The 23,717-nt window shown below is 39.0% G+C and overlaps 1 protein-coding gene across 3 annotated transcripts in view; it reads left to right on the top strand.

Annotated features, from left to right (window-relative positions):
• The first annotated feature begins 3,700 nt into the window (after positions 1 to 3,700).
• The window catches only part of RNF19A (ring finger protein 19A, RBR E3 ubiquitin protein ligase), an 82,732-nt gene continuing 62,715 nt past the window's right edge, over positions 3,701 to 23,717 (top strand). Inside the window, exon 1 of one of the 3 annotated variants that reach the window (XM_033126741.1) lies at positions 3,701 to 3,975. The gene's annotated coding sequence lies outside the window, so the exon portion shown is untranslated. Of the gene's footprint in view, positions 3,976 to 4,562; positions 4,694 to 23,717 lie in introns of those variants that run through there. The other 2 variants (XM_033126739.1, XM_033126740.1) reach the window with 2 other exon arrangements.

Genomic DNA, 23,717 nt, shown 5'->3' with positions numbered 1-23,717 from the left:
CGCAAACCACATTCAATGATGGTGGGAATAAAGCCCCTAAGCTCCCATTCTTGGTTGCATTTTTTTTTTCCCAATGAAACAACATTCAGGCCAAGCTTCTTGCCTCTAACATCCTGTCGTCTTACAACATGTTGTTATAGTACTCCTATAACATGTTGTTTCTATCACACTTCTCGCCCTTGTGTTAGAGTGATTTTCTGTGTGTTTCTCTGCCAAGTTTACACACTTCTGGAGGGCAAGGACAATACTTTACCATATTTGTGTTTCCCGGGATCCATGTGTGCAGGGGTAGGATTCTTTGCTTGCTTCCTTCCTCTCCCTGGCACAAAGCTCCCTGCCTTCAAAGTTTAGTGAGAAAGACCTACAAAATAAATGAAGTGCTTTACACAGCAAATTATAGAGGTAGGCACAGGATTGCTGTGGAGCCATAGAAGACGGGCTTGACTCAGCCTGTAAGGACCAGCAAAGGTTGATAACTTGTGTCAGGTAGAGGAGGGGGGAGAGGACATTCTAGGAAAAGTAAATAGCACAAAGAAAGTTAGATGTTCATATATAAGAGAGAGAGAAGAGGAAGGAAGAAAGGAGAAAGGCTGTGTAGTACCACAAATGGCTTAATGTAGCTGAAGGAATTTTTACTTTGTGACACCAACGGAGGGGCCAGGCTAGGGGGTGGGACAAAAGTATGAGCACTGGAACCAGGCTGCCCACATGGGCCAAATCCAAGCTCTGCCACTTACCAGCTACGTAATCTGAGCAAGTTACTTAACCTCTGGAGCCCCAGATCTTAATTTGTTAATTGGAATAATAATAGCACGTAACTTTTTGGACTCATGATAATTAAATGGCTTAATACTTATAAAGCACTTAGAACAGTGCCTGTCATGTGGTACTTATGCAATAAAGAGGAGCTATTATTGTCATCCCATTGCTCTCTCTTCATTCTCCACTTTTACTTCATTCCAAGCAAGTCTATATTCTGCTTCTAAAATATTTACCAAAACCATCTACCTGTCTCCCCGGTGTCCACCTTAGCCCAAAGAACGATTCCTTTCCTTGATTCTTATATTAGCATCCTATTTGGTCTCCCTGTTTCCACTCTTTCCCTCCCACAATCTGATCCACAGAGCAACCAGAGCGATCCTTTTCAAAGGTTCAGATTTTACTCCACTTAAAATTCATCTCTTGTGTCTCATCACACACACCAACCATTTAGAATTCTCCTTATCAAGACCTTAAAAGGTCTTAAATATGGCTCCCTCCACTTCTCTAACCCCATGTCTTTCATATTCCTTCTTACTCACTACGCTTCAGCCTCTAGCTGCCTGAACTTGGCAAGTTTGTCTTGCTAGGATCTTTGCACCTGCTGTTACCACTGCCTTCCTCACCCCTCAGCTTGTTTGCCTCCTTCTTGACTTGTAGAACCCAGCTCAAATGTCAGAGGAGTGAACAAATAAAGTAACAGCCTCCCTGGTTTCTATGTTTCTCTAGAAATTTCCCTTTCTTTGTTTTTCCTGTCTCCAATTGTACACCCCGACTCCCCAGAATGTAAGCTCCATGAAAGCAGAAACAAGGGCAGTCTTTTTCATTGCTGTGTTTATAGTGCCTACAATAGCAAACCCCTCTCCAACATACCAGGCACTCAATAAATATTTATTGAATTATGTTGAATGAATTAGAAAACAGTAGAGAAAGAAGGGAGAAGGCTGCCAAAAATTAAGGCACCTGGGGCCAATTATTACGCTTTTGCAGTAATCCAGTGAGAAATGGTGAGGCCCTAGCCATGGTTTTTAACCTTGGCTATGTATCGGATCACCTGGGGAGTGATCTTAAAAATACTGATGCCTGAGCACCATCCTCAAAGATTCTGATTTAATTGATGGATGTAGCCTGTGCATCAGGATTTTTAAAAGCTCTTCAGGGGATTCTAATGTGCAGCCAAAGGTGAAACCATAAAGCAGAAGAGGGATACAGGAGAGTGAATACGGGGACATTTAGGATAAGCAGTACTTGGTGGTTAATTATGAATTGGAAGTGACTAAAAGGAGGGCTCCTGAGAAGAATCCTAGATTTCTGGCTTGGGCCTGGGTGAATGAGAGGCAGGTTTTGAGAAAGATAAATTCTGTCTTGGGCAGACTAAGTTTGAGATGCCTGTGAGGATTTGGGTGGAGATGTTCAATATTCATTTCTTAATAGATTTATGTTGCATTAGTGAGGAGTAGGAAATTCCTCGTTTTCAGGAAGACATGCAGGGGAAAATATTTCTGGAAAATGAAATTGTACAATGTACAAGACCACTCCCACTGAGCACAGCCTCTTTACTCATAAGCCCCTTCCAAGCCTATGCCCCATCTGTTCTGAAATGTTCAACATGTTGATATACTTTCAAGAAAGATTATGTATGGATACTGTTCCATAAATCCATTTAACTTGCTACTCATATACTATCTGTAGGCTTAAAGTATCCTATGGATTAAATTGCTGGCGGCCTTCAAGTAGCATTTAAAGGACTATATAACAGCTTTAAAATTTCCAATAAATGAAAATAAACATACCCATCATTACTTCCTTTAAGATTCATGGTTAAAGATACTTAGACCTAAACTGCCTAGCTTGTTTAGTTTTCTAATTGGTAAACATTTACTGGGTTGCCAAAGATACCAAGTACGGTCTGAAAGACCATGGTTCCTCGGTTTGTTTCTAACTTAAATTAGACACACTAAAACAAGTTTTGAAGGGGTGATAAATTTAGTTAAGTAACAGATGGCAAATGGACATTCTGTCCAGCATCTATCACATTCCATTTCTCAGTATTCCAAGGAAGAGTGACTCTAAATATTGGGGAGAAATAAACTAGGAGGGAATGGAGCAGGTCTGGACAGAATGTGTTTATATAACTAAGAATTGACACTAAGTCACGCGGAGGTTAAAAAATTCAAAGGGGGATATGACTAGTTTAACGAGGGGGTGTAACAGCTAAACCTAAGGTAATTCAGAATGTATCAATAAGGACCGAAATATGAATTCTGAATACTTGAACGACTTTGTGAAATTGGGGAGGGGGGCGAAGGGAGGTAAACGGAAGATATTCTCCAAATCCTCACGTAGGGGTGTTAAATTGTGGCTAAGTGCTGCTCCTAGCAGCCCCCGCGGAAGACTGAAGTCTATTAAACCTAAGAGTAAGGGCGTGGGTGCACCGCCACTCTCGGGGAAGGACATTTCCTAGAGGAGAGCGGCAAAAACTCGCTGCAACATCCCGTCTCCGCTCTCCCCAGGGCTGCCAATCTAGCAGGTGAACCGTGAGAACACAAAGGGAATGAATACGTAATGGCGTGCGAAATGCCAAAAGCCAGGGTCCCCAAGTCCAGCATCTCCCTTCACCTCGGAAGCAGCCCCACCCGTCCTTGGAGGAAACACCTGCCCCACAGCCCGGCTGGCTCCGGGCGAAGAAGTCCTGCGGGCCGAAGGGGCAGAAAGAGCCGCTGTTTGCTCCACGCAGGACTCAGGCTGCGGGGCCGCGCACCGGGCTAACCAGGTCGCAGGTAGGGTGCTCCTGGGCGGGTGCTGGGAACACGTGCGCGAGCGGATGACCGCCTCCCATAGTCGACCGCGGCGGGCCCGTGGGCGTGACGCCATGACGTACGGCACGCGGGCGGCGCGGCGGGGCGGGGCGGGGCGGGGACGGGGGCGGGAGGAAGAAGTGGGAGGAGGAGGCGGAGACAGCGGGGCCTGAGGGAGGGGGAGAATGGCAGTTGAGACGCTGCTTCCCGGGAACAGCCGTCAAGACAGAACTGCGGAGGAGGAGTTCGGGAAAGCGGCCGTTGCGACCCCTCCTCTCCATTCCCTCCGCCCCAGCTGAGAGGCGCCTCGGCGGGTCTGAGGCACTCTCGGTACTTCCTCCGGCTTCTGCCGCCGCCTCTGGGAGATGGGCCTGCTCGCCCGCAACCCTGCGCCCGCCGCCTCTCTGAGGAGTTGAAGGTACTGGCGGGCACAGGAGGAGGCTACGCCCGGGAGCGGGAGGGCAGGGGCGGCTCCCGTTTCCGATCCGAGGCGCTCTGCACGGCCGCTGCCCTGGCGCCCCTCCCCGGGACGGAAATGTTTTCGGAAATCCCACGGGAAAGGCGCCCCCTCTCGTGCCCAGCTCAGGGCTCGAGCGGGCGCTGGTTCCAGGGGTCAGGCCTCGAATTGGTTCTGCGTCCACCGCCCGGCCCTGGCCCTGGCGCCCCGGTGGCAGCGCGGCCTGAGGCGGAGCGTGGGATCCGCCCCGAGCCCTGTCCTGGCCCGGGTAGTCTGTGGAGACCGCAGCTGACCCGGCCGTGTTGTGAGCGGCCGAGGCGGCGCTCCACTCGAGCACTTCACCAGCCCCTGAAGCGGGCAACACCGAGGGCGGCCGCCGCGGTAAGGCGGCAGGGGCGGAGCGCATTCCTGATGGGTGAAATCGGCTCTAACGGGACCGATTTCCGGGCCTCGCTGCAAATTCGGGGCCGGGGCCAGCGCCCCACCCCCACACCCCCTTGCCTGGGAGGCATGCTCCAGGGAAGCTCGATCAGGAGAACTGTCACCCTCTTGAAAAGCAGAAATTCTACAGATGAAAAATGGTGTAACCTCGGAGAAAAGTATATGTTTAAATAGGGGTCTCCCAGGATAGTCTCCCTGTTGCCAAACCTTCAGGGAGTTCCCAGCCTTCACGCAGAAGGTAACGCCACTATTTTTAATTTCCAGTTTTTCCTATCATATGGGTTCCCGTCTACCATTGCTCTTTTACCCGTTTCCATTAATGAAAAGAAAAAGTTCAGGGTTCGTTAACTTCGCGATAAGGGAAGTAAATAAAAGGGGAGAGTGATTAAGGTTGTACATGGGAAAAGGGTCTTAATTTTTCCCATTGGCCCCTGAAAGTAGAAATATAAGAACGATGCTTTGTTCTGGTTAATATTTACTATCCAAAATGTTGCAGAGTGTTCTGTTGGGTTGACGTTGGAAAGGACAGCGTTTAAGTGCCGCTGCAATTTTCAAACCCAGATGTTGGCTGGAAATGCTAGTTTTAAATGTTAGTAAACAGTGGCGGCGTAAACTCCTTTCCCCTGACGCGTTGCCATAAAATGTTTGTGATCTTTCCATTTCACTTTTTTTGGGTAAGAATGTGGCTATCTTTATTTTTATTTTTTTTTATTATTTTAACCTGGATTTCTTGACCATTTTGGTTATATGAAATCTGACGGTCTGCCTAAATTTCGTTTTCAGTTTTGCCATTAATCATCATAATGCTTTCTTCTTCTGTTTATAATTAAGCTATTACCGTATGTCTGTTTATGCTTCCTTAACACCCAGCTGTCTGAACTGAATTAAAATGTAAATACACTTTTGAAATGTATTTAGAAAATGGCGATGATCTATTGTTAACTCTTATTTTCAAGTGTTTCCTTGCAACTTACAATTCCAATGAGGTACCCAGCAACAACAAAAAACCTTTTTGTTAGTTTAATATTCTTTTTTATTATAGTGTACAATATAACTTAAGTTTAAATTTCATGTGTCCATGGAAACTATTTTAATGTCACCACAAGGTGTCTTTGAGGAAAAAATTACGTTTGGCAACTAACGTTATTGTTATTTTTTCAATATCTCTGACTTCCAATAAGGATTCCAGTAAGATTCTTTTAAAACTACAACATTATTTTAGGCATTGAAACACAACCCAAATAGTAGCTACTTGAAATATTGTTTCATCGGGGGATGCCTCAATTTATCCTTAGAGTTTATATTAAAAAAGTCCATTTTACTGTGTTTCCCCCGAAATACCGTGTTTCCCGGAAAATAAGACCTAGCCGGACAATCAGCTTTAATGCATCTTTTGGAGCAAAAGTTAGTATGTCTTATTTTACTATAATATAAGACCCAATTTTATATAAGACCAGGTCTACTATAAAATAGCATAATGTAAGACCGGGTCATATATTAATTTTTGCTCCAAAAGATGCATTAGAGCTGATTGTCCAGCTAGATCTAATTTTCTGGGAAACACGGTAGTGTTGGATTTTTTTCTTTTTTTGTGTGACTTTTAGAATTTGGGGTGCTTTTCTACTTGACTAAATGAAAACATTTTTTTCTACCTAACGTATGAAAGATATTAAGATTAGTATCTGTTTTTAGCGTCTTGGTGAAAAATAAATGCATTTCAAAAATTTGAAATAGGGGATGCCATAAAGTAATATTTTTGCAATTGGGAATATAAGACTCTTGGGGTCTCCTCTTTAATGGGATCATATTGAAAGATATGGGATTCTTACAGGATTGTTCGATGGAATTAGATATAGGTAATTTGAATCAAACTTTTTAAACACTTGAAAGAATCTCTTGTATATTATGGCAGGTTTTGATTTTACCTTAAACACTTATTTAGATTTATCATAAATTCTTTGGTTTCTAATCATCCCCCTCCCCCAACTTTTTTTTTTATCTGGAGGGCAATGAGGATTGAAAAGTGTAGTTTTATGAATTTTTCAAAGGGAAGAAGGAAGACAATTATTTGTGATAACCTGTAAAAGACCTTAGTCAAGTGTTAGACAGAGTAAGCTGGGGATGAATTTTGTTGCATTACATCTGAATTGCCTCCTTATATTTCTTCTCTACTCAGGTTATAAAGGAAATCTTAGAGAATTGTTATTTGTTTTTCTGATGCTATGGAACAAGTGACAGTTGATTGTTACTGGCTGGCTTCCTGCTGTCTAAGCTTAATGCTCTTTTATTATTTGAGGCCCATATAAAAATTAGGCCATTTGGGGCATGAAGGCCAAAGAGACGTTGAATTTCTAAATTTATATTTGATTGCATATTCCATTGTATTTGATAAACTAGCACTAGTAGTTTATTGAAAGGACCTATGGTCATATATGAAATACATTAGCTTAAAGATTTTGGTTTGACTCCTTTTGAGCAAATTGTTAATAATTACTTATAGAGAAGAGCTAATTTTTCCTTCAGTGATATTTTTTTCTCCAATCAGGAGTAATTATTTTCCTTCAGCTTTTTTTAAGACCTGAAAGATCAGTTCTTTGTTAGCTGACAGAGGATGTGTAACATTGAAACAACTATGTAAGGACACCTGCACAGTTCAAGACTGAGGGATAACATTCCTTTGCTAAACACATCTGTATTTCAGATGGTGGTAGACTTCAACCAAAAAAGGCAATGAAATCATTTTGGATGTTTAAAACTTGGGTACTTCATTTACTTCTCAATAGCTATCATATGTCAGTAATACTTTCTGTATTAAAGTATTGTGGGAAAAAATAGCACTTTTTGATAAAGTAGTTTTTGTTTGTATTGCTCTCTTTGTAGCCCTCAGTAAAACCTGAACAATTATGTTTATTGGTAACATTTTCTTGAAAGCAGGCCATTAGCCTTAAAAAAGCATTATATATTCTTGTCCTACTGATATTACCTAGTATTTTATGTTACAAATAATTTGGTAGAGATATACTGCTTGTTAATTTGTTTTGGAAATCCTGTTTGGGAGAGTTTTTTTCTTATGTAAAAGCCTCAGTAGAACATAACTGATGAGTTCTTTCAGCCCTCAAATAAGTTTGTGCATTGAATTATAAAGCAAAAGCCTGCCTCAAATCACTCTAGTTTGTTTAAGCCCAAAAGAAACTTAAACTCAGTCTTAGGGCCAAAAAACTGGATTTGGCCCCTTAAAATAATGTACACTTAACAATTTTCAACCTTTGTCCTTCTCTGGAGACCCCTGAAAGTATAAATAGCCCCACTGTAATGTGAATAGCAGGTAGGGTGCCAATTTGAAAAGACACTGATAGAGGTGAGCCATAGGGAGGGAGCAAACTAGTTAGAGAAAACCAGAAGGTATTGGGAATGTGATAGTATTAGACTTCTAGATAAATATTATAAACACAATAATGTATTCTAAATTATTCTTATACATTATCACAAATGAGATAATACATTTGAAATTTATAGTTGATGTGTAGGAGACAATGTAAACTCAATGATGGCAGGGACCATTCTCTTTGTTCACTCTTAAGCGTAAAGCCTGACAGTAATACAATAATAGATGTTGAATAAGTATTTGCTAACTGAATAAAGTATGTATAACAAAGTACCTAGTTCTTTTTGGGGAGTTAATTTTATTAAATTTATTGGGATGACATTGGTTAATAAAATTATATAGGTTGCAAGTGTACAACTCTATGATACATCATCTGTATATTACATTGTGTGCTCACCACCCAAAGTCAAATTTCCTTCCGTCACCATGTATTGACCCCCATTACCCTTGTCTACCTCTCTACCACCCCCTTTTCTCTGGTAACCACCATACTGTTGTTTGTGTTTATGAGTTTTTGTCTTATTTATTTGTTTGTTACTTTCAGTTTTATATCCCACATATGAGTGAAATCATGGTTCTCAACTTTTTCCATCTGACTTATTTCGCTTAGCATGATTTTCTCAAGAGTCATCCATGTTATCACAAATGGCAGTATTTCATCTTTTCTTATGGCCGAGTAATATTCCATAGTATATATGTACCACATCTTCTTTATCCAGTCATCTATCGAAGAACACTTCGGTTTCCATGTATTGGCCATTATGAATAATGCTGCAATAAATGTAGCAGTACAAATATCTTTATGAATAAATATTTTCAAATTTTGGGGGTAGATACCCAGGAGAGGGATTACTGGGTCATAGGGTAACTCTTTTCTTAATTTTTTGAGGAACCTCCATACTGTTTTCCATAATGGCTGTACCAGTTTACATTCCCACCAGCAGTGTATGAGGGTTCCTTTTTTTTCTCCAACCTCTCCAATACTTGCTGTTATTTGTCTTGTTGGTAATAGCCTTTCTAACATGTGTGAGGTGGTATCTTATTGTGGTTTTGATTTGCATTTCCCTAATAGCTAGTGAAGTTGAGTATCTTTTCATGTATCCATTGGCCATTTTTATGTTTTCTTGAAAGAAGTGCCTGTTCAGTTCCTCTGCTCATATTTTAATTGGATTGTTTGTTTCTTCATTATTGTTGAGTGGTATGAGTTCTTTGTCTAGTTTATCTAGTTTATCTAGCCCGTTATCAGAGGCCTTGTTTGCAAATATCTTCTCCCATTCGGTTGGTTGCCTTTTTATTTTGTTGATGGTTTCTTTTGCTGTGCAGAAGCTTTTTAGTTTGATATAGTCCCATTCATTTATTTTTGCTTTTACTTCCCTTGCCTTTGAGGTCAAATATATAAAATCCTCTCTAAGACCAAAGTCCGTAAGTTTAGTATCTATGCTTTCCTCTATGCAATTTATTGCTTCAGGTCTTATATTTAGGTCTTTGATCCATTTTCAGTTAATTTTTGTGTATGGTGACAAATAACAGTCTAGTATCATTTGTATTTGGCTTTCCCAGCACCATTTATTGAAGAGGCTTTCTTTTCTCCGTTGTATGTTTTGGCTCCTTTGTCGAAAATAATCTGTCCATATTTATGTGAGTTTATTTCTGGGCTCAATTCTGTTCATTGGTCTATGGTCTGTTGTTGTTTTTTTTTTGCCAATACCATGCTGTTTTGATTATTGTTGCTTGGTAGTATAACTTGAAGTCAGGGAGTATGATACCTCTGGGTTTGTTCTTTTTTCTCAGGATTGCTTTGTCTATTCAGGGTCTTTTGTGGTTCCATATAAATCTGATGATTTTTTTGTTCTGTTTCTTTAGAAAATGCCATTGGGATTTTGATGGGGAATGCATTAAATCTATGTATTGGTTTGAGTGATATGGCCATTTTAACTATGTTTATTCTTCCAATCCATGGACGTGGAATATCTTTCCATTTCTTGGTGTCTTCAATTTACTTTAAAAATGTCTTGTAGTTTTCAGTGTATAGGTTCTTCATATCCTTTGTTAGATTTATTCCTAGGTATTTGTTTTTGTTGCAATTGCAAAAGGAATTTTTTTTTCATTTCTTTTTCTGAAATGTTATTGTTAGTATATAGGAGCACAATGAATTTTTGTTCATTGACTTTGTATCCTGCGACTTGACTGTATTTGTTTATCATTTATAATAGTTTTTTGGTGGAGTCTTAAGGGTTTTCTATATAAAGAATCATGTCATCTGTAAAATGTGATAATTTGACTTCTTCAGTCCCAATTTGGATGCCTTTTATTTCTTTCTCTTGCCTCATTGCTCTGGCTAGGATTTCCAATACTGTGTTGACTAACAGTGATAAGAGTGGGCATGCTTGTCTAATTCCTGATCATAAAGGAAAAGCTTTCAGTTTTTCACCACTGAATATGACAGTAGCTGAGGGTTTGTCATATATGGCCTTTATTATGTTGAGATACTTCCTTCTTTACCCATTTTGAGTTTTTAAATCATGAATAGATTTTGTGTCTTGTCAGATGCTTTTTCTATACCTACTGATATGATCATATGCTTTTTATCTTTTATTTTGTTAATGTGTTATATCACAGATCAATTTGCATATGTTGAACCATCCTTGCATCCCTGTAATAAACCCCACTTGATCGTAATATGTTACCTTTTTAATGTATTGTTGTATTCAATTTGCTAGTATTTTGTTTAGGGTTTTTGCATCTGTATTCATTAGAGATACTGGTCTGTAGTTTTTTTTTTTTTCTGTTATCCTTGCTAGGTTTTCGTAGCAGAGTAATGTTGGCCACGTAAAATGAGTTAGGAAGTTATTGCCTCTTCTTCAGTTTTTTGGAAGAGTTTAAGAAGGGTAGGTATTAAATCTTCTTTGAATGTTTGGTAGAGTTCACTAGTGAAGTCATCTGATGGTCTTAGATGTCCACTTTTTGGGAGGTTTTGATGATTGTTTCAATTTCCTTTAAAGTATCTATTTCATAACTTTATCTACAGCAGGGCTATCTAATAGAAATATGTGAGTCATAAATGTAATTTAAGATTTTCTTTTAGGCACATTAAAAAGTAAAAAGAAACATATTAATTTTCATAATATATTTAAGCCAGTATATTCAAAATATTATTGTTTCATCCTGTATTAATGAATGACTTTACATTTTTTTATTCAAACTAAGTCTTTGATCCAGCATGTGTTTACACTGGACAGCATAGCTTTAGGGGCATTTTGTATGAAATGTTTTCTTTCCATAGGAATTCTTTTCTTTGTCTTTCTTATAGTCTTTTCCTAACTGATGGACCTTTCTTTTGAGACCAAATACAGAAGCTCATATGTCATTTAACTGGAATTACTTAGTTGAATTGAAAGTCAGGATACCTGACTTCTCTTAGTTTTACAACTCCAAAATGACTGTGATTTATTCTCTTTCCCTGTATATAAAATGAGGGAAAATGTGTTATATATTTCACTGAATTAGTATAAATTACGTCTTTGAAACGCTCAACTACTCAGTCAAGGCTGTTAGGAAAGAGATCTCTTTCATTATTAGTAACTTGTCATAGCAAGTCTCAGTATAAAAACAACCAGGAGAGTATAAAACCAAAAGAAGTCCCCACAAAACTACTGCATTTGGAGGTCCTGTTATCTCCTCCACTGAAATCAGTTGCAATGCATAAATCAAGATAAGATGTTCTTGTAACAGAATCAGGAGCGGTGACGAGGTCTGTTTGGCCACCCGATTTTCAACCTCTGATCTATTTAAATATTGCTTGAACTAATCTATCTGTTTTTGTTTGTATGAATAACTGACACTTTTTATATACTAGGTGTCCTTAAATCAAAATCATGAAACAAGGCCTTTGGAAAGAGGGGGTGGGGACTGATCAGTGCATGTAAGTGTGGGAAGTAAAACAATTGTTTAGAAAAGCCTGTCATCACATGGTATGTGATGTATATAGCACAATGACTAGTTCTTTTATCCACACCAAGGTGGCAGTGGTTACCTGATAAGCAGTTGTACATGGCCAAATCACATACATAGTTAAATCAAATAGATATCTCCTTATTGCCATCCCCATTCATTTTTTTTTAAAAAGAATGTTTTTTGTTATGGATGAATATCCTTTGGCTTTTTGCATAAACAAAACACACTTTACTGATGTCCTTCGCCAGAATTTCTGGAATCATGTAGGTTGATTGGTGACCCTCAGATATGTTCATATCCTAATCTTTGGAACCTGTGAATGATATCTTATTTGGAAAAAGAGTCTTTGCAGATATAATTAAGGATTTTAAGATGAGATCATCCTGGATTGTCCAGGTGGGTCCAAAATCCAATGACAAGTTGTTCTTACTAGGGAAAACAGAGGTCATTACAGGCAAAAGGGAAGAAGACCCACAGAAGAGGAAGAGGCAGTGTAACCATGGTGGAAGAGATAGGAGTAATGTGGCCACAAGCCAAAGAATGCTTGTAGTCATCAGAAGCTAGAAGAGGCCAAGAACAGATTCTCTCTTGCAGCTCCAAAAGGAAGCATGGCCCTGATGAATTTTGGACTTTCAGCATCCAGAACCGTGAGAAAATAAATTTCTGTTGTCTTAAGCCACCCACTTTATGGTAATTTGTTAACAGCAGCCTCAGGAAACTTAACATACAGTCAAAAGTCTTTAGTAAGCTAAAGATCTATGCTTATCTTTGTTTTATATCCTGCATTGTGACTGTCAGAGACTAGACAGTTCTTTAGAATTCTGATCCTTTCTTAGAAATATCAGAGGAAGTGTCTTAATACTCTCAAGTTTCAACAGGTCTAAGAAGGACATATCCTATATGTTACATTGTGATTTTTTGTCACATCACTCCTTTATTCCTCCCAATTTGCCCCTGCTTTGCTCATGACTTCTTAAGATGTAGTTTACATTTAGGGGAGAGGGTGAGTAAAATATTGATAGGGATGGAACCAAAAGGTTTTGTCTTATGACAGCATAATTCTTAAAAAGGTTCGTTTTCCACATTTTCTGTCTCCTTTACTGGATCCTCTTCTTCTCCCCAGTATCTTAATATTGGAATTGCACAGGGCTCAGTCCTTGCCCTTCTATATTTACTCCTTTGGTGATTTCATCCATGCTCATGATTTTACACATCCTCTGTATCACAACTCCTCCCAAATTTGTATCTCTAGGCCAGACTTTTTTCCTGAACTCTAGGCTTGTCAAATAGGTATTTGGATATACGTTCCCACCTAAGATATAAGAAGCAACTCAAACTTAAATGTCTGAAAATGAACTCCTTCTCTTAGCTCCTCCGTAAAACTTGTTCTTTTCACAGCTTTTTCCATGTTAGTGTTTCCCTGAAAATAAGACCTAGCTGGACAATCAGCTCTAATGCATCTTTTATAGCAAAAATTAATATAAGACCCAGTCTTATTTTACTATAAGACCCAGTCTTTATAATATAATATAATAATATAATACATTATATTCATTAATTTTTATATTAATTTTTATATTATATAAAATTAATTTTTGCTCCAAAAGACACATTAGAGCTGATTGTCCAGTGTGTGGACAGAATCCCAGCTCTCAACTTCACGTGGAAAGGTGCTGGCTCAGGTAGTAGATGGCCATCAGCTGTGACTAGTAGTTGGCCATCAGCTGTAACCCATTAGCCATTAGCCACCAATATAACTGCTGTGGCTACGCTAGTGGGTTGGTTGGGTGGGTGGCAGAGATGCAGACGGTGGATTGCGGCTAGCAAGTGGAGTTGGTTGGTTGGCAGAGAAGTGGCCAGTGGATTGTGGATCATGTGGAGCCTGCTTCCTGTGTCTCCAACTCCCTTCCTGTGTCTCCAACCCAGTCGCCAGCGAGAATATAGTGGTGTGACTCCCCCATCTATGGCTCCGTGGGTGTTCCTTTTTGGCCTCACCATATCCTGCGTTCTTATGTGGGGAGCGGGACCAGAGACCCTGCATGACATCCGGCTAGGCCTTATTTTCGGGGAAACAGAGTAGAAGGATAGGTTCCACAGCCAAATAAAGTTGGTGCAGTGTTCTGAGAAGAGCAGATGGGTTTTCAAGCAGATGGCACCTGTGCATGGTTAGTGTTTGTGAAATAGTTCCAGGTTTGTACCTTTTCACTCTTTGCATGTTCATGACTTATTTAAACGACTCACTGTGTCTCTCGATTGCTGATTTTTCATATTGGTCTTTAGTTTGATGCTTCCCGTGAGTCTATAGTTAAATATCTAATGCATCTAATTTAATAGTATGTTTAGTATTATAATTAAATCTATTTTCTGTCTTTTGAATTCTCAGTGAGAAAACTATAACAATGATAAACCTTTATGATTGATTACCTGCTGCATAATTCTTACCTAGGTTCTCCTGTTTTCTTTAGAAAATACTCCCTTGTTTTCTTCCCTTATAAAATTAATAAATATGCATTTTGTATTTCATTTTTGGTCTCATTTCGGGGGACATGTTTAAAAAGAGGCTATATGAATGCTGTGTAGCCAAAGTAAAATAGACACAGTTTGCATATTGTGCCTCTTGTTTCCCAAGAGATGTTGTTCCTTCTGAGAATTACTTTACAGATTGAAGAAAATTTTAAAAATAACTTCCAGGACTTCTACCAAACAGCTGTTTCAGCCTTTACTAAATCATTGTAAATCATTGTGTGTGCGTGTGCGCATGCTTAATTTTATTATACATATGTGTGTGTGTGTGTGTGTGTGTGTATATACACATATGTACACATACATACACACATACTGGGGGTGCCAAAAAAATGTATACACATTTTAAGAGATGTTATCTATGCTCAAGCAGTAGTTCACCGTAATCAGAAGTGTCTGGATACTGATGGTAACCACTTTGAACACCTCTTGCAACTGCAGAAGTCAAACGTGACTTGTATTCATCTTTTGTTGTCAGTGTATATTGATATTACAACTAATACAGTTTTTTCCTTAAAATATGTATACATTTTTTGGCATCCTCTGTATATACACGTGTATATATATAAAACAAAATTAAGCACGTGTGTGTGCCTGTGTGTGTGCGCGCACACACGCATGCACACATAATGATTTACCTAACCAAAAGTCTCTTCTCCTACCCCTCATATTCTTTAGGAGAAAGAAGCAAATGAACTTCCAAAATTGGAGAGGCAGGATGCTGTCATTATCAATTTTTATTTAAAAACCAAACTTCCAGAAAAAGTGGTTAGGACAAAATTAGCTCAGACAATAAATACTTGTAATTGTCCAAATAGCAGAATTATTCAGATTAATAATTTAATTTGTAAAATTCAGTTTGCAAAGACTATACTCATTCCACTGGATTTACTAAGAAAAGAGTATACAGTGGTACCTCAGTTTTCGAACGTAATCCATTCCGGAAGACTGTTCGAGTTCTGAAACGTTCCAAAACAGCCGACAGCTAGGCTTCAGGATCTTGCACGCGGTGGAAGTCACGTGACATGTTCGACTTCCAAGCATGTACGAAAACCAAAGCATTTACTTCCTGGTTTACAGTGCTCATAAACCAAAATGTTTGTCAACAGAGACGTTTGAAAACCGAGGTACTACCGTACTAACGTGAAAGAATTTGGAGATTAAATTTTTAAAAGAACAAAAACAATTATTTATCTCAGAAAATCTTAATTATGCACTTTTAACCTAGAGTACGCTATGTATTAAAACTATGTTATTTGTATATTAGAATCATAGTCTTTTAGAACCAAGGAACCTTAGAGATTATGTGGTCCAGCCACTGTTGCTTTCAAATAAGGAAATTAAAATTCAAAAAAGTAGGCAGACTTGGCTAAGATGTCAGATTAAGTTTGTATCTCCCTTTTATTGATCTGTAGCAATGAGTATTTTAACCAGTTCAAAAACTTTTTGACAGCTAGATGCCTGTTTTAAACCCTGTTTTATAACTTTTTCATGTCTCTGGACACTCCATCACACCCAGCCAGCATTTTGCACTATGCTTTCCCTACTATTTCCCTATTGGTGTATTGTTTGCCCTGCTGAACAAAGAGGGCCTGGAATGAGCTAGCCAAAATGTTTTTAATCTTTTTTAATTGAAGAAGTGGAATGAATAATGCTTTTTCTTTCTGCAGCAGCTTACATTTTGTAATGGATTGAGTAATGAATATTATTTGTAATTAGTATTATTAAAAGCGTAAAGTACCATACTGTTCTGTTCTACCTCACAATCAAGAATAGGCTTAAACAGGTAAATGTGGCAGTTGTGTGTTTGTGAAGCTATTGAACAGCTGTCTCTTTGGGGCAGCTTTGTAAGCATATGGGAATAGTTTATTTTAAACTTTTAGTTTCTGTTTCTGGGAGTTATAAAAACTATCTTAAAGGATAGAGCTTAATGTATATTTGAGTCTTGGTAACTTTCACTTTCTAAAAAACTTGCTGGAAACTGATACTAGTGTCATGCTAATGATGTGTTGTTACCCCACCTCCTCCATTTATAAGTAGTTAAGTTGAAGTTATCCCATTTTTAATATTAAAGAGACCACTTGAGGTATATTTGTAGCCATATAAACATATGAATGAAAATATTAGTTACATTTACCTTAGAGAAATTTATATACAGTAATGATATATTCCAAATTTCCAAGCGGCTAGCTATTCTGCTTATATTAGAAAAGCCATTTCAGAGCCAACTATTTGTTTCATTTTATTTCTAACCTTCAGTGTGATAATCCTTCCAACAGTTATATCCGGTAAATGGTTTAGTTGCATTTGTGCCATCTTTTCATATTTATAATAGTTATAGCTAATATTTGTTACGTGATTAATATATGCCACTCTCTATGCTGGATTCTTTATATCTGTTATTTTAATTAATCCTAGTAATAATCCTGTAGACTATAGGTATTATTATTCGTAATTTATAATTGAAGAAACTGACTTAGTAATTTAACCCTAATAAGTGTCAGAGGCTGAACTTCAACTTTGTGACTCTAAAGTCCATGCTTTACTCTCTGAATAAAATACATGCTATCATTACCCCATATTTGTATACTATTTAAAAAATCCTCCCCCAGGCTCTAAATTATTACTTTATTTTTGTCTTCCCCCACTACGGTAAGTAAGATAATTTTGTCTGAAACAGACGTCCCAAAGTCTCATGGTAGTACATATTAAAGTCTATTTCTCACTCACACAAAGAACCGTGTGGAAGGAAGACTTGTGTATCCAGATTGCTTCCATCTTGTGATTCAGCTGTCCCCTAAGGCCTGCTTGGAGTCAACCACAAGAATTACAGTCAACAAACCAATGAGGGAAGGGAGAGAACTCGAAGGATGTTTGAAGTGAAAAGTGATAATTTAAGGACCAGGTTTGGAAGGGCCATTCATCATTGTATTCACTTTGCATTGGCCAGGACTGGACATATGGCTGTATCTAGCTGCAGTGGAATGGAAAATGTAGTTGTCTTATGTACTCAGAAGGAAAATGAAACAAGTGAGGATATAATAACATCTCTGCCGCAATTGTGTTTTCTCTGTTGTAAAGATGATACAGAGAGGTTGTTAGTGAATTAAAGCCATAAAACCATTTGATGTAGTACCATAGAACACTCATTTCGCTAGATTTCCTTGGATCTGCATATTATATGCTTATGTTTCTGAGGAGACATTCAAATAATTAAAAGAAATTTAGATTTCTAGTATCATTGCTGATTCTCATTGGGCATCAAATATTGTACCTCTCTGTGTCATTATGTTTTAAATGAGATATTGACTTAGGAGGAATGAAAAACTTAAAAACATTTTTAGTGATAATTGCCATTTTAAGTTCAAGCACTATGATATCTTTATACACATATTTATAATCAGCTGTTCTTTGAATATACAATATTGATTAACCTTTGTTATATAACTTTGTTTTTTTAAATATGTGATAGGTTGCTCTAGGCTATCTACGTATCTGTTTATTCTTGCATTATGAATCTGAGACGTTTGTTTCCAAATGAAAGTTTTTTAACTTTACCAAAAACTTAACTCTTCTGGAAAGAGCTGCAACTTCAAATCTTACATAATAGAAGTGTGTTTTAACTGAGCTGATAATTTTTACAGATATAAATATTGTATTCATAATGTAAATTAGTGAGAGCTGAAAAGATTTACAGCAACTGATGTTAACTTTTACTGGCAAATTAAAATCCAACATCTCACAATAGTAGTTAACCTTTTGTTATACTTTAGTCTCCTTGGAAAATCCGTTGAAAGCTACAGATTCTACCCCTAGAATATACATATATTCACAATTTAGTTACAGTTTTAGAGATTTCATGGATTTCTGTGAAGCCTACCCATACATAAGCTTTTTTGATTATGCATATTTTTAAGCATTTTTATCCTCCAAAAATTTATTGTTGTGCCTATTATGTTTTTACTCTAACAGACTGTATAGAGATGTTTAATAAGTCAGTTTTTATGATATGTGGACCACAAGAATTATATTCAGTACCTACATTGCTGCTATAGCTGAATTTGACAGCTGTATTGGGGAATAGATTTATTAGAGGAAAACATGGCATTTCCAAATTAGAGGTTGGCAAGATGAATAACTTAAAAATAATTTTAAATGTTAAAATAACCTTTTTAAGCAATAGCAGACGTCATTATAATGAACTTTAGTGATTTATCTCTTTTCAGAGAAAGTCATATATGAAAATCAAAACAATTTAATGCCTCAACGTTCTCATAATGAGATGGTTCAGATTTACGAAAGCTCTGTTACTTTGAGCCAAAATTAGCCTGTGTGCAGATATATCATTTTTAGTACTTCAAGTTATGGACTAATCAAAGGGTTGCTTATGATAGTTCATTCTGTTTTTTGGTAGTCAAATGCGTTAAATTATATGTAGCAATATTTCAATTTGATAGGTAGTTGTTTGCAACTCTATGTATAGGAGATGTTACGGAAAAACAGATACTTTCTTTTCTCACTGCCCTAGGAAACCTTATTTAACATTAAGAAAGCAAAGCCAAAAAAGTGAGTCAAGTTTTGGGATTTCCCCCCACTGTTTATTTACCAATTATTGATTCCTGAAGTTGTGCACAGTGAGTTAAATGAATTTTCTCTATACTAGAGCATTTAGTCAGATAACCTAGTGATTTCTTTTGGTACAACTTAAATTGTTTGCTACTTGGTGTTAGAAAACCATTGTCACTATGAAAAATAGAGTGCCGTCAAAAGTATATAGAGTCATTTAGAAAGAAAGCTTTAAAATAGATTTTGGTAAATTTCAGTTTAGATTATGGGGCTATCTATATGCCAAATATAAAATCGAGGTTATTTCTTTCAAAATTATGCTTATGAAAAAAAAAAGGAATCACATATATATGTGTGTGTGTATGTATATATATTTTCTAGCAAAGTCATCCATATTACTTACTGTTTGGGGAAGACATAGTCTGAAATGTCCTTTGTTCTAGTGCTTTGCTTAGATGCACTAGAATCAAAATTCCAGGGGCCTTGTCTATTCTGTCCACTATTGTATGTCTACCACCTAAAGGAGTATCTGGCAAATGATAGGCATTGAACATACTTGTTGAAAGAATAAATGGATTAATATTTGTACAGGTTACTTATAGTAAAAAGACAAAAGGTTCAACAAATTTAGTTATTCCTAGAAGCTGTTACAGTTGCAAGTATTAGATAATGCAAGAAAACCTTTTAAAGATCATTTTTTTTAAAGTAATACAGTAATTTGTATTGTAGAGATAGCAAATGCATACTTAAACAGGCTAAAATTTCCTATGACAGCATCATATACAGATTAAAAAATACTGTATCTCAGAGCCCAGGTGAAGATATCCTTTGGAAACCTGTCAAGTATTTTCCCCAAAAAAAGCATTCCGTTTTTCTCTTGAGAAAAAGTCCATGCAGCACAGTACAGCTGGAAATCAAGCAGAAAGCCCAGAGCCTTACTGGCTTGCGGTTTCTCAGGAGATGGAGTTTGGGACTGCCAGAATAGCTGGAAATTGAGTGGATAAATCCCAGAAAGGATGGAGTTATAGTAGGATAGCCCTAACTTCAAACTGTGCAGGGGAGATTCCAAGGAGCTCATTGGAAATAGCTGTGAGCCTATAAAAGCTGATTAGAAATTTCAACCGCTACCTTCCGCAGGATAGAATTTGGTGTTTGATTCCTACGAAGGAAGTTAAAGGGGCTTGGTAAATATTTGTGCTCATCACAGGCCCATTCTAAAAAACTGTAAAACCAAGCCTTCACAAGTTCTTGATTAGCCAGTGATTTAACTGCCAGGCATAATAAAAATTCTCACTCTTCAGGAGATAAGAGGCTCTTAAAATCTGTACTACATATCATCCACAATATCTAGTTTATAATGTGCAATTACTAGACATGTGAAAAATCAGGAAAATGTGACTTGATGTAAGGACCATCTTCCCCCAAATGGTGGCAGACCCTAAAATTAGCAGATTTTAAAGCAACTAATATTTTCAGTGACTTAAAGGGAGAAGCGTGATCATAACGACTGAACAGATGGGTAATCTCAGTGGAGAAATAGAAGCTATAAAAAAGAATAATTAGACATTCTAGAACTGAAATGTACAATATCTGAAATGAAAATTTCACTGACTTAACAGCAGATTGGATATGGCAGAAGAAAAAGTTGGTGAACTTGAGATAGATCACTAAAAATCTGCCAATCTAAAGAATGAAGAAAAAAGATTACAAAAAATGAACAGAGCCTTAATAGCCAATGGGACAGTATTAACTGTCTAACATGAATAAGAAAGAGATAGACAGATGGGTAAAAAATACTTAAGGAAGTAATTGCTAAAATAATTCACTTATTGAACCTTAACTCTAGGAGAGAGGTCCAAGATGGCAGATTAGGTCATTGCTATGCCTACTGCATTCCAGGATCACACCAAAATTACAAATAAATTATAGAACAGTTAACCTTAAGAATCAGCTGAAGACTAGCGGAACAGAACCCCTATTAACTAAGGATATAAAAAAGAAACGACGTCAAGAATGTTAGGAAGGGGAGAGATGCAAAGAGGGCCGACCCCAAACCCACCAGTAGTGGTTGAACCGTGGGAGGGACACCTCAATGGCAGAGGTCCCCCCTGAAGAGGGAGGAGTCCCAACCCCATGCTGGGCTCCCTAGCCCAGGAGTCCTTTGCCAGAAAGGAGTCCCCACGGCATCTTCAAGTGAAAATCAGTGAAGACTCTGTCTGCCCTTCCTCGTGGGGTGGAGGGTGACTGGAAACCTAGATGCCCTCCTGTAGAAATGGCACACGGACTTACTCGTTTGTGGGCACTTACCTGATCTCTGGTGGAGAAGTGGCAGCTTGGGAGGTCCAGGAACATGCAGGGAAGGACAGAATTGTGTGGCTTCGGGGTAGGAGCTGGAGGGACAAGAGCCATTGTTATTCCTGTGTGGAGCCTGACATGCACGTGGCCTACAGCAGGGCACTATCATTTCCGTGTTAAGCCTTCTCCCAAACGGCCAAGCTGGGACCACACTGTTCTGGTGGAATCTGTATGTGCACACTACCTTGGTGATGCCTGCCCCCCGAACTGGTGTTGCATTGCCTGGGACACTCTTGACTGCTGGGCTACTAGCCCTGCCCCACAAGTTATGGAAGCCTTTTTGCAGTGCCTCAGGAAATGTTTGCTGGTGGGTGGTAACCCAAGACTTGTGCCACAGCATCTCAGGCAGCTCTTGGGAACCTGCAGAGCTGAGATGGGCGGTGAATGACCGTGGTGTTTTTGCAGGGTGGTTGTGGCCCCACTCCATTGGTGGGGGATCCCAGACTGCATTGACTTTGTAGACCACAACCCTTAGCTCCCTGGAACCCCAACTTGCCCACCTAGAGCTGCATTGCTAGGGACGCTCTGGGTGCCTGGGTGGATGGCCCCACTCCACAAGACATCGAGGCCTTTGGCAGCAGTAGACAGCCCGCGATGGCCCAGAGAGATTTTTGTGGTGGACAATGATCCAAAACCTGTGTTGCAGCCACTCTGGGGCCGCTCTTGGGGATTTGCAAGCCCAAAGCAAGTGGTGGCTGGCTGTGGTGTTCTCAGGGTGTTTTGCAAAGTGGTCACAAGCCAGGCACTGCCCCGAGGCAAGCAGTGGCTGACTGTGGTGTTCTTGGGGTACTGTGTGAAGTGATCACAGACTAGGCATTGGCATAACAACTGAATCTGTATTAATTTTGTAAAAATCACCAGCCGCATCTCATGACTCCCTGGGACTCTGCCCCACCTAGCTAGTGCTGCATCAGCGAGGGCACTCTTCAACACTGGGTCAACTAGTCCAACACTTGCACCTAAGGAGGCTCTTTCAAATGGCTGGGCTCTCTGGGCAGCTGGAGGGTAGCAGTATGCCTAAGGGGCCCTGTTCCTCTTGCAAAGCTGCCTCAGGCCCACTATTGGTGGCAGCCAGCCTCTGTTCACAGTGAGGCCACCCACACATACCTCCAGGTGCAGCCCAGGCAGCAGCCAAATCACATACAGCTTTGTAGCTCCTACCTGGAAGCTGTGGGCCAGTAACAGGCAAGGCTGAAATTGGCCTGCACAGGACACCCTACCAAGAGACACCAGAAACAGTACACCCAGAGGCTAGCTTCAGACCACACCACAGCACTACCTGGTGAGCTCCATAAGCAACACACCCAAAGCAGGGGTCTCAACAGCCCACAGGGGTGAATTCTCATCTGTGGGGTCAGCCCTCACACAGCAGCTCATACACTGTGTGCGTAACCAGTCCTTAGAGTCGATCAGAGTGAGAGTCAGTCCCACCCACTGATGCTCCAAAAGCAAATCAGGGCTCAACTACAATAGAACACATACAACACACTCAAGGCACACTCCTGGAACACACACACGAGATCCGGGAGACTGTGCCATTGGACCGCACAGGACATATACTACATAAGGCCACCCAGCAAAAACGGAGAGACATAGAAGATCTCCCTAATACATTGAAGCTAACACAGAGGTTAGCCAGAATGAGGAAACAAAGAAACATGTCCCAAGTAAAAGAACAGGAGAAACCTCCAGGAATAGAATTAAATGAAATGGAGCAAACAACCTACCAGAGACAGAGTTTAAAACACTGATTATAAGAATTCATAAGGAACTTAATGAGAATTTCAATAAAGAAATAGCAAGTATAAAGAAAGATGTAGAAACCATAAAAAATAACTAGAAATAAAGAATACAATAACTGAAATGAAGAATACACTAGAAGGAATCAACAGCAGATTATATGAAGCAGATCAAATCAGTGACTTAAAAGACAAGGTAGCATAAAACACCCAATTGAAACAACAAAAAGAAAAGAATTTTTAAAAAATGAAGACAATTTAAGGGACCTGTGGGACAACATCAAGCCATAACAACATTTGCATCAGGAGTACCAGAAGGAGAAAGGGAGCAAGGGATCAAGAATCTATTTGAAGAAATAATGACTGAAAGCTTCTAACCTGGCAAAAGAAATAGACATACAAGCCTTGGAAGCCTAGAGAGTCCCAAACAAGATGAAACCAAACAGGCCCACACCAAGACACATCATAATTAAAATGGCAAAGGTTAAAGACAAAGAAAATTCTCAAAGCAGCAAGAAAAAGACAACTAGTTACTCACAAGGGAGCTCCCATAAGACTGTCAGCTGATTTGTCAACAGAAACTTTGCAGGCCAGAGGGGAGTGGCTGGAAATACTCAAAGTGATAAACAACAAGGCTCTACAACCAAGATTACTCTACCTAGCAAGGCTGTCATTTAAAATTGAAGGAGAGAAAACAAGCTTCCCAGATTAAGTAAAAGCTAAAGGAATTCATTACCACC

Source organism: Rhinolophus ferrumequinum, chromosome 14 (assembly GCF_004115265.2).
Source record: "Rhinolophus ferrumequinum isolate MPI-CBG mRhiFer1 chromosome 14, mRhiFer1_v1.p, whole genome shotgun sequence".
Lineage (NCBI taxonomy): Eukaryota > Metazoa > Chordata > Mammalia > Chiroptera > Rhinolophidae > Rhinolophus > Rhinolophus ferrumequinum.
The sequence above is the reverse complement of the archived record's forward strand: the minus strand, read 5'-3'. Positions and strand labels throughout refer to the sequence as shown.